General features: G+C 40.5%; 1 protein-coding gene across 17 annotated transcripts in view; it reads left to right on the top strand.

Moving 5' to 3' along the window:
- APBB2 (amyloid beta precursor protein binding family B member 2) overlaps nt 1-13,394 on the top strand; it is a 384,146-nt gene that overhangs the window by 67,300 nt on the left and 303,452 nt on the right. For all 17 annotated transcript variants that reach the window (XM_027544336.1, XM_027544347.1, XM_027544349.1 and 14 more), the window contains exon 2: nt 12,075-12,230. The gene's annotated coding sequence lies outside the window, so the exon portion shown is untranslated. The remainder of the gene's footprint in view (nt 1-12,074; nt 12,231-13,394) is intronic.

Raw genomic sequence — 13,394 nt, 5'->3', positions numbered from 1 at the left:
TGATTTTGGAGCCCCCAAAAATAAAGTCTGACACTGTTTCCACTGTTTCCCCATCTATTTGCCATGAAGTGATGGGACCAGATGCTATGATCTTCGTCTTCTGAATGTTGAGCTTTAAGCCAACTTTTTCACTCTCCACTTGCACTTTCATCAACAGGCTTTTTAAGTTCCTCTTCACTTTCTGCCATAAGGGTGGTGTCATCTGCATATCTGAGGTTATTGATATTTCTCCCTGCAATCTTGATTCCAGCTTGTGCTTCTTCCATTCCAGCATTTCTCATGATGCATATAAGTTAAATAAGCAGGGTGACAATATACAGCCTTGACGTACTCCTTTTCCTATTTAGAACCAGTCTGTTGTTCCATGTCCAGTTCTAACTGTTGCTTCCTGACCTGCATATAGGTTTCTCAAGAGGCAGGTCAGGTGGTCTGTATTCCCATTTCTTTCAGAATTTTCCACAGTTTATTGTGATCCACACAGGCAAAGGCTTTGGCATAGTCAATAATTATAACTAAATCACTTTGCTGTATATCAGAAACTAGCACAATATTGTAAATTAATGATACTTCAATTAAAAAAAAATGATCAGGCATATTATTCAGCCATAAAAAGGAAGGAAATTCTTCCATTTACAACAACATGAAGACATTATGCCAAGGGAATAAGTCAGAGAAAGAGCTCACTTATATGTGGAATCTAAAAAAAGAAACAAAACAAACGCCAAACTCTTAGAAACCAATTAGTTGCCAGAGGTCAGGGATGCAGGAAGTCGGTGAAGATGGTTAAGATACAAATTTCCAATTACAAACAAAATAAGTTCTAGGTAGATAATGTACAGCATGGTGAGTATAATTAACCAAAATGTATCGTATATTTGAAAGTTGCTATGAAAGTACATCTTCAAAGTTCTCAGCGTGAGAAAAAAATCTGTGACAATGTGAGGTAACTGATGTTAATGAAACTGATTATGGTGGTCATTTTGCAATATATACATGTATCAAATATTGTTGTATACCTTAAATTAATACAATGTTTGTCAATTATATCTCAATGTGGTTGTGGAGAGGAGTGTGCACGAAGAGCAATATAAATGTAGGTGTTCTGTTTTTGTTGAAAAAATTTTGACCAGGCAGATTTGAGAAAAAAGAAATAAGAACAAAATGTGAGGGAAAAAATTATAACTGTTAAAAACTCAATAAACTAGACTATGAACAACTAGAGAAGCAATTAATGAACTAGAAAAAAAGATGTGAAGATATTAACCAGAATGTAACTTAGAAATAAGAAGAAAAACATTAAGGTGTAGTTGAAGGATATAAAAGCCATGATGAGATCTGTTCAGAATTGCAGAGAGATAATGGACAAAATAGAAGGAAGTAATATTTGAAAATCTAGGGTACAAATAATTTCCAGAGAGAGTTCATGAAGTACATAAATGACCAGTGTTCCTTAAATCCAAGTAATTTCTGGACCAATAAAGGGAAACACAGCATAGGCCAATAAGGATAAATAAGTAGAAATTCATATCTAGACATAAGGAACTTAAATATACCAAAATAAGGAAGGTGATCTTAAGAATACCCAGATAGGAAAAATAGATTGTTTATCAAGGGAATAATATACTGACAACTGACTTCTCAACAGCAGTATGGATGCTGGAAAAATATTTTCAGAATGCTGAAAGAAAATACTATTGATTGTATATCAGCAAAACTGTCATTCAAGAAAAAGGCAAAATATACTTTGCAAAAAAATTAAAACTTACTGTGGCAGATTTTACTAAGAAACTTAAAGGATGTACTTCATGAAGAAGAAAGTGATTCTAGAAGGAAAGTCTGAGATGCAAAAAGGAATGATAAGGAAATTGGTAAACATATAAAAATAAAAATTCAATGCCTTGGTCATACTAGTCACATTTCAACGCACATGTGGATAATGACTACTATATTGGACAACACAAATATGGCACATTTCCATCATCAAAGAAAGTTCTCTTGGACAGCACTGTTGTAGAATAATGGGAGGGAAATATACTAAGATAGTCTCTGGGGTTCATAGACTTTAAGATGCCACTGTTTATAAGAGCCACTGTTTTGGTATGTGTATAAGATGTAAGAAAATACTGCCAAAGGTGTTTAAATGCCATTTTTGGTAAGATACATATCACTATTACCTGTGTGAAATTGGAAGAAATGTGCCTGTTCTGTAAGACACGTATCACTGTTACCTCCGTGAAACCGGAAGAAATGTGACTCTTAGAATGGATGCAATAGGGAGCAAGAACATAAAATGAATCAGGAGTTGTGATCCTAGTGGGTTGGACAGAGAATAGTCAAGTGAGAGGTCTGACCTGGAAAGAACCCCTGGTGCATACTTGGCATAGAGTATGTCTCAATAAATGTTTGACGAATGAATGGATGATTTTATTGAATGGGTGAATGAGAGTCATCAGACTATCCAGGTAGCTGGACTTGGCAACATGGTTGAAGTCACCCAGAAAGTTTGTGTGAAGTTGTGAGGAGAGTCAGGATGAAGCCTTTGTGAACACCATTTTAAATATTCTAGTGGTCATATACAAAGGAGCCCAAGAAAGAACATTAGGAAAGATGGAGAAGAACCAGAAAGAGCTCAGGCCACCTGAGAACAAAGGGTGAAGGGGTGAGATGCTGCGAGGACTCTGTTAAGATAAGGCATCAGTTCAGTTCAGTTCACTCAGTCGTGTCTGACTCTTTGTGACCCCACGAATCACAGCATGCCAGGCCTCCCTGTCCATCACCAACTCCCGGAGTTTACTCAAACTCATGTCCATTGAGTCGGTGATGCCATCCAGCCATCTCATCCTCTGTCGTCCCCTTCTCCTCCTGCCCCCAATCCCTCCCAGCATCAGGGTCTTTTCCAATAAGTCAACTCTTTGCATGAGGTGGCCAAAGTACTGGAGTTTCAGCTTCAACATCAGTCCTTCCAATGAACACCCAGGACTAATCTCCTTTAGGATGGACTGGTTGGATCTCCTTGCAGTCCAAGGGACTCTCAAGAGTCTTCTCCAACACCACAGTTCAAAAGCATCAATTCTTCGGTGCTCAGCTTTCTTCACAGTCCAACTCTCACATCCCTACATGACCACAGGAAAAACCATAGCCTTGACTATACAGACCTTTGTTGGCAAAGTAATATGTCTGCTTTTTAATATGCTGTCTAAGTTGGTCAAAACTTTCCTTCCAAGGAGTAAGCGTCTTTTAATTTCATGGCTGCAGTCACCATCTGCAGTGATTTTGGAGCCCACAAAAATAAAATCTGACACTGTTTCCACTGTTTCCCCATCTATTTGCCATGAGGTGATGGGACGGGATGCCATGATCTTCATTTTCTGAATGTTGAGCTTTAAGCCAACTTTTTCACTCTCCTCTTTCATCTTCATCAAGAGGCTTTTGAGTTCCTCTTCACTTTCTGCCATAAGGGTGGTATCATCTGCATATCTGAGGTTATTGATATTTCTCCCGGCCATCTTGATTCCAGCTTGTGCTTCTTCCAGCCCAGCATTTCTCATGATGTACTCTGTATAGAAGTTAAACAAGCAGGGTGACAATATACAACCTTGACGTACTCCTTTTCCTATTTGGAACCAGTCTGTTGTTCCATGTCCAGTTCTAACTGTTGCTTCCTGACCTGCATATATGTTTCTCAAGAGGCAGGTCAGGTGGTCTGGTATTCCCATTTCTTCCAGAATTTTCCACAGTTTATTGTGATCCACACAGCAAAGGCTTTGGCATAGTCAATAAAGCAGAAATATGTTTTTTTGGAACTCTTGCTTTTTGATGATCCAGCGGATGTTGGCAATTTGATCTCTGGTTCCTCTGCCTTTTCTAAAACCAGCTTGAACATCTGGAAATTTATGGTTCACGTATTGCTGAAGCCTGGCTTGGAGAATTTTGAGCATTACTTTACTAGCATGTGAGATGAGTGCAATTGTGTGGTAGTTTGAACATTCTTTGGCGTTGCATTTCTTTGGTATTGGAATGAAAACTGACCTTTTCCAGTCCTCTGAGCACTGCTGAGTTTTCCAAATGTGCTGGCATATTGAGTGCAGCACTTTCACAGCATCATCTTTCAGAATTTGAAATAGCTTAACTGTAATTCCATCACCTCCACTAGCTTTGTTCGTAGTGATGCTTTCTAAGGCCCACTTGACTTCACATTCCAGGATGTCTAGCTCTAGGTGAGATAAGGCATATGTATTCCTTGATAAACATCAGCCTGTCCTATGCGATAGGAGAAGCATTGAAGAGCGCAAATTTTCTTTTTCTTTTTTTTTAAATTTTATTTTATTTTTAGACTTTACAATATTGTATTGGTTTTGCCAAATATCGAAGTGAATCTGCCACAAGTATACATGTGTTCCCCATCCTGAACCCTCCTCCCTCCCCATTGCAAATTTTCAATGTTGTTATTTCTACCAGAGCATCTGAGAAGGCTTTATGAAGGAGGTAATATTTGGGCTGGGCCTCAAAGGACAAATAGCTGGCACATCACCAAAAAAAGCATGAAACTGTTGAGAAGGTGTGAAACTCTTGGCAGTAATTCCTAATGAGCCCGACTTTGCTGTGTCCAGCTTTTTTCTAGGAAAAAGTCTAATGTTGGTGAAGGAGCATATTTTCCCTAAGATCATAAGCATTCTTCTACTGATTTTAAGATGGGATGGAAGGTAATTAAAGTAACTACAGACCTGGCCAGGTACCTCCCTACTGCTCTGAATAGACCATGCTTTATGTATGTTTTTCCTAGCACTCTCTAAGATTATACAGTTTATTACTGAATTTGGGGATTTAAGTTCTGTATTAATGCCTATGCTGCTGCTGCTAAGTCGCTTCAGTCGTGTCCGACTCTGGGCGACCCCATAGATGGCAGCCAACCAGGCTCCTCCGTCCCTGGGATTCTCCAGGCAAGAACACTGGAGTGTGTTGCCATTTCCTTCTCCAATGCATGAAAGTGAAAAGTGAAAGTGAAGTTGCTCAGTCGTATCCGACTCTTAGCCACCCCATGGACTGCAGCCTACCAGGCTTCTCCATCCATGGGATTTTCCAGGCAAGAGTACTGGAGTGGGGTGCCATTGCCTTCTCCGAATGCCTATAGTATATTATTAAGATGATTAGTTATATGACAACCTTAGACTAGAGAGTGGCAAGCAGATTTAGCTTGCTAAAGTTCACCAGATCAGAGTGCTAAGAAAATACAGGGCAGATAGGACTTGGCCAAAAATCCCAGGTTCTTGATTTAAAAGCTGTGTAACATTAGTTAAGTCATTTGACCTCTTCATGCCTCAAATTTCCCCATTTAAAAAGATAGGCATAGTAATAGTTCCTACTTCAGGATGAAAGAATAGTGGAAAGCACTTAGCAAAAGAATTATCTGTTATTATAATAAAAACGTTCCAGAACTTTTTTCAGTACAGAAATACAGTAAGTCAGTGGTTCCCAGCCATGGGACCGTTGTGAATCAGTATCGTTTGGGTCCAGTTAGAAAAGTGAAGATCCGTGGACACGTCCACAGACCTAGTACATCATCTGCACACCTGGGCTTTGGACTTTGTGTTTTTTGGTAGGAACCCCCAAATTTAGGAACCCTTGCTCTTGGGCTGAGTAGCATTTTGGTCTTTTTTTTTTTTTTTTTTTTAACCTCTTCTTTGCTATACAGTATTTTGAACACTGGCCGTTGGTATTTGTTGAGCCTGTGAACTCTTCAGGTTTTAATCCTAGAGATCATTGTGTAACTTTTCACTCCTGTGTCTTCCTTTCCTTTCTCTTTTTCCTCCTTTCCTCATCCCCCACACCTCCATCCTGTATTGAATTTTTAGACTTTTGGGTTAACTACCTTCTGGACAGCCTAGTTCTCATGCCCTCCCCTCCCCTTAAATAGATTTTTAAAGGAAACTTTGTGAAGGCAGACGTTTGGCATGTTCAGTTTAGTTTCTAAAAAAAAATAGAATTCAATTTTTTTTATCCTTTACAGAAATGACTACAGGAAATGATTCTAAAATAACTGATATTCCCCTTGTTAAAACTGAGGTTGTGTTTGGATGGATTCCAGCATATGTTCATTTTCCTTGAGTGAGGGTGGGGGGAGATATGGAGAGTGTTCTCCATGCCAAAAGACACAAATCGTAAACCCTCAGACCCAAGAGTGCCTTTCATATGGTGGCAGTTGTTTGGCATATTGTAAAATGTAGCCTGGAGATTTAATATATAAAATGTTTACTGTATTTAGATCAATTAGAATATTCCTTTTAACTTTCGTGTGTGCTTATTTTGGTGGAGAAAGAAACCATTATATTGCAGCAGAAGCATCCTTGCTGCTGAACTATGTTTAGTTCCTGTTTATTACATTTCATGTGGATGAGGAATATCAGCTAAATTAGGGCAGAAATTTTGTTCAGTGCTAGATCTCCAGTATCTAGAATAGTGCCTGGCATGCTGTGAGTGTTCAGTAAAAATGTACTAAGAATGAGCTAACAATTAACCCGAACCAAAAACTGCATCTGCTGCTACCTTTACAAGCTCTTGCAAAACTTCCTCAAGAGCTTGTGAAGGTAACAATATGTCATGTTTTTCTGATATTCGGATTGGAAGCCGCCTGCAGGTCCCATAACTCCCTGTGCTTCTTACAGATTTTACTGCATCCCATCACCAAGTCTTTGCAGGAATGGGCTGCGTCTCTTGTTTGTGGTTGAATCCACAGTGCTGTATCTGGCAGCTTTGTAGTTTCTTAGTAAATATATGTTGAATGAATACACAGTGCTTTAAAAACTTATGTAATGCCTTCGTATTGGGTTTCATTGTTTGAGAGTCCCATGAAACTGGCCAGTAGTCTCATCCCAGTATTACAGATGATAAAACAAAAGGTAAAGAGTGTATGTTAGTTATCCCAGAAAGCCTCAGGTCATAAGAAGCAGAGCTGGGACCACAACCTCTACATCTGTTGATTTTTTCATCCCTTATTTTTCCCAGAACAGCTTTTGTTGTTGTTCAGTCACCAAGTCGTGTCCAGTTCTGTGTGACCCCATGGACTGCAGCACAGCAGGCTCTCTATCCTTCAGTATCTCCCAGAGTTTCCTCAAACTCATGTCCATTAATTGATGATGCCATACAACCATCTCATCCTCTGTCATCCCCTTCTCCTCCTGCCCTCAGTCTTTCACAGCATCAGAATCTTTTCCAGTGAGTCAGCTCTTTGCATCAGGTGGCCAAAGTATTGGAGCTTCAGCATCAGTCCTTCCAATGAATATTCAGGACTGATTTCCTTTAGGATGGACTGGTTGGATCTCCTTGCAGTCCAGGAGGCTCTCAAGAGTCTTCTCCAACACCACAGTTCAAAAGCATCAATTCTTCAGTGCTCAGCTTTCTTTATAGTCCAACTGTCACATCCATAGATGACCACTGGAAACATCAAAGCTTTCACTAGACGGACCTTTGTCATTAAAGCGATGTTCCTGCCTTTTAATACATTGTCTAGGTTGGTCATAGCTTTTCTTCCAAGGAGCAAGCGTCTTTTAATTTCACGGCTGCAGTCATTGTCCTCAGTGACTTTGGAACCCAAGAAAATAAAATCTGCCATTGCTTCCATTTTTTCCCCATCTATTTGCCATCTGGTGATGCGACTGGATGCTGTGATCTTAGTTTTTTGAATACTGAGTTTCAAGCCGTCTCCTTCACTCTTCTCTTTCACCCTCATCAACAGGCTCTTTAGTTCCTCTTCACTTTCTGCCATTAGAGTCATTTCATCTGCATATTTGATGCTGTTGATATTTCTCCTGGCAGTCTTGATTCCAACTTGTGATTCATCCAGCCCGGCATTTTGCATGATGTACTCTTCATATAAGTTAAATAAGTAGGGTGATGATATACAGCCTTATCGTTTGTACTTTTTTTCCAATTTTGAACCAAGTTTACTTCCGAAGAATAGTTTTTAGAACATTAGAAAGCGTCAATTCCTCCCCTTCCAAAATGTTGCAACCCTCTTGAGAGCATGACAGGGGACGTTACTGTATGAAACCTTTTTAAAATTGTCATGTCTCCACAGACTTCATTGGGTGCCAGTTTCGCTTATAGATTTCAGTTGCTGGTGATGTGTAACTTAAAACACAGCCCTCATTATTTCAAATGACTTATACTCTCCTCTCCCAAATATTTTAAGATGTGAAGTTATCAATACTCTCAATCTAAGTTTTTAAAATAAAATTTCCCACACCACGAAAGTAATGTTCTCTGACATATTCTTGCCTGGTACTCCTGATCATTTTGAGAGAGAAATTTCAGAAGTATTGAATTGGCTTGGCTAATACTTCTGGAATCAGGCTCAGGAAGGACAAACTTTCCCTGTGATATTAAAACGGGGGAAAAGTGCTGACCATACATTTAAGATTCTCAGATAGTGGCAGTATCTAGGGGCACATTTTGCCAAAGACACTGGGTGAAGATAAAGAACCAGGTAGCACACAGTCAGGGTTCCCAGTAAGAAAGGATTTCAAAATCAATGAATCTGATCTAATTTATGTTTAGTTTGTCATTGAGAAAGATAATTTTGTGATTTCAGCAAGACTGTGCCAAATTTGATTAGCAGGCCAGAGTTTATTCTACCAGACTGCTAAATTTAAACTTACTGTCATTACCTTACAAATGACTTTCCAAGAGTTCCTAGAACAACACTCACTACCAAGCTTTGATTTCATTGTGAAATAGCAACAAGAATCTGATTCCTTTTGCCCTCTGTGGACATTAACCTTTAGCATCAGAGCAGAGGCACGGAAGGGGATGAATAAACTGTCAATATTGTCTTTCCTCCAGGGTCCAGCCATGGAAATAGATAGTGGGGAAGGAGCAGTTTGGGGTGGAAAAAATATGCGTTTTTTCGGGCGCCTGACTCCTGAGATGAGGCGGGACGGGGCCATTGTGTTGGCCCCGGCCGCTTACAAAGCAGGCTCACATCGTCCTTGGATGCAGCGCTTTTTTAGCGGCTTCACAGTTCCTGCCTTTGTGGTCCGGCTGCACAGTAGGCACGGGGTGACGGGAGGGAGCTCAGTGAAGGCTTTTCAGGGAGCGATTCTGAGTTCCTCACTGCCATTGTCTTCTCCTCTCCCTTACTCATCGGGCTTTCACATCTGTGGGACTCCTAGGTTTCTGACTGGCGTGGTGTGGACGCTATAGGTGAATGCTGAGAAAGAAGTGAAGAGGAGCATTGTTCGTATACTTCACTTAGAGGAAGTGAGGAAAAGTCCTGCTTACCCCCACGCTTGTATCTGGCATAAGAGATGAAGCGTTAGGATTATTTTATTTTAGTTATTGGTGACTCTCTTCTTTCCTTTCCTTCCTTCCTTTCTTTTCAAGCAATGTTTTATTAAAGCATAATGGACCCACAACACTGTTAGTTCCAGGTACACAACATAAGGATTTGCTGTTTCTGTACTTCACAAAATGATCCCACTCTGTTTCTTAATTTTTGAAATCAATCGTGTCTCTTCCCTGAAACTTTTGGAAGGAGGAGGCTCAGACTTGATGTCTGATCATTTAGTAGATTATTTACCGCCAACAGTGGGGTGAGCATATGTCCCTCGTCTCACCCACAGGTGGCTCACAGGTGCCAGTGTTGTTTTCTCTTGTTGAAAACCTCTTGTCCTGCTTCGAGCACTGGAGCCGTGCTGTCATCAGCAGGACAAGTACTAGGACCAGAAAGCTTTTGGCATGACAGGCGGTTTCTGTTCAAGGCACCTGCTGCCTGCTCACACTGTAGCCATTGTTTCTCCGGCAGAGCGGGTTATGGGCAGAGCCTCATCTAGTTTAGCCCAGCTTTGAGTCTCTGCTTTTCTTTCCCTGCATGCATTTCATTTTTGACAGAATACATTTCTTGTCTTGTTCTACTCGTTTTGCTAATATGAATTTAACCTGTGGTGGAGTACGTGCCGAGATGTAGTGGTGGATAGAGCAGGTGGTCACAGTGGAGCTGGTGATCTGGACTTATCCCTGCCCCACCAGCTGTGTGGCCTTGGAAGAGACATTTGATCTCTCTGGGCCGCAGTGTCCTCATTTGTAAACTGAGGACGTTGTCTTCTTAGAGTGGTGGACCGCCAGGTACCCCAGTGTTAGTGAAAGCGCTAGTTGCTCAGTTGTGTCCGACTCTTCGTGACCCTACGGACTATAGCCCACCGGGCTCCTTTGACCGTGGAATTCCCCAGGCAAGAATACTGGAGTGGGTTGCCATTCCCTTGAGATTCCACCATTGTGTTTTGTGTTTTCTGAGATGCTGGAAATATCAGAAATGGCGTGTGGCAGTGTTTACCAAGGGCTCTGCTCCTGTGAAATCTTAAGTGACATCAGGACATTTTTAATAAGTGACAGTTGTATAGCGTGGCTAGTGATAGAGAAATTTAGATGCATTAGTTAAGGGAGAGGAATAACTATGTTATTGTTTCTTTGTGACAGGTTTGCAAAATCAGTAAAAATTTCTTGTTCCTAGAAAAGTAGTTGTTCAACCCTGGGGGTGTTATTGGACACTTGGGTTTTGAACTTCTAAATGAAGAATTACAGAGTTCAGATAAATGAAGTCTTTTTAATTTTAGCTCTTAGTCTTCAGATAAAAGGAAGCCCACAAATGAGGCTAATATATTATATTGGTATTCCATTTCTGATTCGTGTTCCCATACTGTTTAGTAAGAAAAACCTTATTTAAAAATATTCTGATTCTAAAAATGATACATATTAATTGTATAAAACTTGGAAAAACACTAAGATGTAAACACAAATATGTCTAATTCCATGATCCAGAAATAGCCATTATTGTTCATGCTTTGAAATCTTTAGATTATATACACTCAATTTGTAGAACAAAACTGGGATTACACCACAGATAGATACCTTGATATCTTGCTTTTTTCCTGCTGTGTTCCTTTTGAAATTATTTTTGCCACAGAGGTTTCAAACGAAGATGGAGATTAATGTAATATTATGCTTGGCACACTTGTGTCAGGGTCTGTGACTTACAGAAATAGAATTGTGGACCTAGTATCTGAAAATAACATGTGTTTCGTTCTCTCTTGAATCAATATTTGATGTGTATTGATGCTGTCATAACTAGTACTATCACTAAGAAAGACTTTTTAATCTGTTCTTAATTGTTCACTAATTGCTTTTATAAGATTCCCTCATTTTTCTGTTTCTGAATTCAGTGAGCCTAAGTTATTTTAGCAGTTTTTCTGGATGCCTTGATTCTTCAAGCTGGAGCATAGTAGGTAGTGTGGGCCAGGGTGCAGGTTTGGCCTGAAGCAGGATAGTTAAGTGATTCCTTTTGCCTGAACATATTATACATTTGATAATATTTATGATTCACTTGAATATTGGTTTTCATACATCATTTTCCTCTATTAGGAAATGAAAGATGATTAGTTTCTCCTTTGGGTTATTTAGCCTGTGAACTTTTCTGCTACACTATTCACTTTGCATTGAAAATACATTCTAAATCCTATACCACACTGGAATTTTTTGTGACCTTTCCCTTGTGTGTCTTTCGGTGGTGCCCTTTGAAGTCCTGAAATGCTTTTGTATTTGACTGAGATTAAATCTGGGTTTCATTTTTCTTTTTTAAAACATATTGAGCAAGTTAATTTTCTGTTCGGGTTCCTAAGGGGAATGATCCCAGCCCTCTGTGTCCCAAGAATTCAGTCCGAGCCTTGCCAGAACATTCCTGTGGTTTTCCACAGGGCAGATCAGTGTGTTCATGAAATTTTAGTTGTAGCTTGTGTTTTCTGTGGTTAATTAAAACATCTGGCTTTTAAATTTTCCACAAACAGAGCATAAGCATTTGGCCAAACCTTTTTAGTAATAATTAAACACTTCAATCCTCCCCCTCAGAATAGCCCAAACTTGTAAGGTATCTTTAGGAGACCTTATAAACTGTTGTCTCTGTTCATTAATGATTTTAAACGTTTGGACGATGCTGGGAGTTCTCCTGCCAGACATACAGTTCTGAGAGAGAGCGTGTTTGTGACTGTGAATTCCTCTAATGGATTCCGGCCTTCGCCCCCCTCCAGGTTGGAGCTGCTGTGGGTGAGCTGCTGCCGTCTGTAGCCAAGCATGCTGTGGTTGGATCTGCCCAGCCGGGGAACAGAAATGTTTGCTGGATGGAAAATCCATAAAAGAAAGCTCCTGTGAAAGCCTGAGACAGACGATAACTTAAGCAAGATCAGGTTGGTATAAGATCAGAGAGGCTGGGTAAAGTGGATTGGATCACATGGGGAAGGCGGTTTTGTTATTTCATGCAGTGTTTTTGAGACAACCCTAAATAATCATTCCCAGTTATTTGAGGGATTCCTGGCTGTTGTACAAATGGCAGATAGCCTGGCAAACTTCTGTATATGGTGTATAGTTATCCTCCTTTCTTTGTTTTCCTTTCCCCTCTCCTCTGTCCCATCTTCTCTCTCTCAGAGAAGAGAGGAAGGTCTTAAGGTTAGCAAATGTACAACAAACCATGACCAGAGGTCACCTGTAATCACTCCTTGATCTTGGCTTTATTTTGGGGAGAAAGCCTGGACTTGTCCTGAGACTCTCAGAGACTTTCCCTCATGTGTGTTTCCACACCAGAAAGGGTGGATTGTGGAGACCTGCCCCATTTTGAGGGAGGCGGGGTACTTCTGTGTGTGTTCCTTTGGTTTGCTTGGCAAATTTTTGCCTACTCTTAAATCTCTCTCCAAACAAAAGCTAGCAACACACTCGTTTTCAACAGTGTGTGCACTTGGTGTTGAGATACCCAGGACAAAGGAGAAGAAATGTCCTGAAAACAATAGGAATGTAACTAAATGCAAGATAGCCTCACTGAGAAGCAGGGGAAGGAAACTGCATAGCCCGCCTCACAGGTGGCAGTAAGGTGGGAAAGAATTCATTCTGAGAAAGAATGTCATACAGGGACAGACACTGAAAACACTTTGTATTCAGTGTTCAGTGGTTACACCTAATAAGTAGAAGGGAATTACAAGTAATAAGCAGAAGGGTCTGAGTCAGCGGTCTTCAGAGTCTGTGAAGCAGGGAGTGTCTGTTGGCTTTGCCCACCCAGCATCTCTTTCCTCCTTTCAATAAATCATCCGGATTTCCCCTGAGCCATCAGTCACCCTTGCTTTGTTCTCAGCCCATGTAGTCAGAGGAGGCGATGACTCCATTGCCTCTGTCTTGGGCATGTGACATCAGCTTGGCTAGTCAGGGTCACAAGGATCCGTTGTGGAGGTATGGAATTATGGAACTGTTGCAGAGAGCTTTTTCCTGTCTGTGGGTTTGTTAAGCTGGAGCTGCTAGTGACCCTCTTTGATACCATGTAGGAAGACGCTTTCTGAGGATGAAGTCAACGTACAGGAGATCCG

The sequence above is a fragment of the Bos indicus x Bos taurus genome, chromosome 6, assembly GCF_003369695.1.
Source record: "Bos indicus x Bos taurus breed Angus x Brahman F1 hybrid chromosome 6, Bos_hybrid_MaternalHap_v2.0, whole genome shotgun sequence".
NCBI lineage: Eukaryota > Metazoa > Chordata > Mammalia > Artiodactyla > Bovidae > Bos > Bos indicus x Bos taurus.
This window is presented reverse-complemented; position numbering and strand designations above follow the sequence as displayed.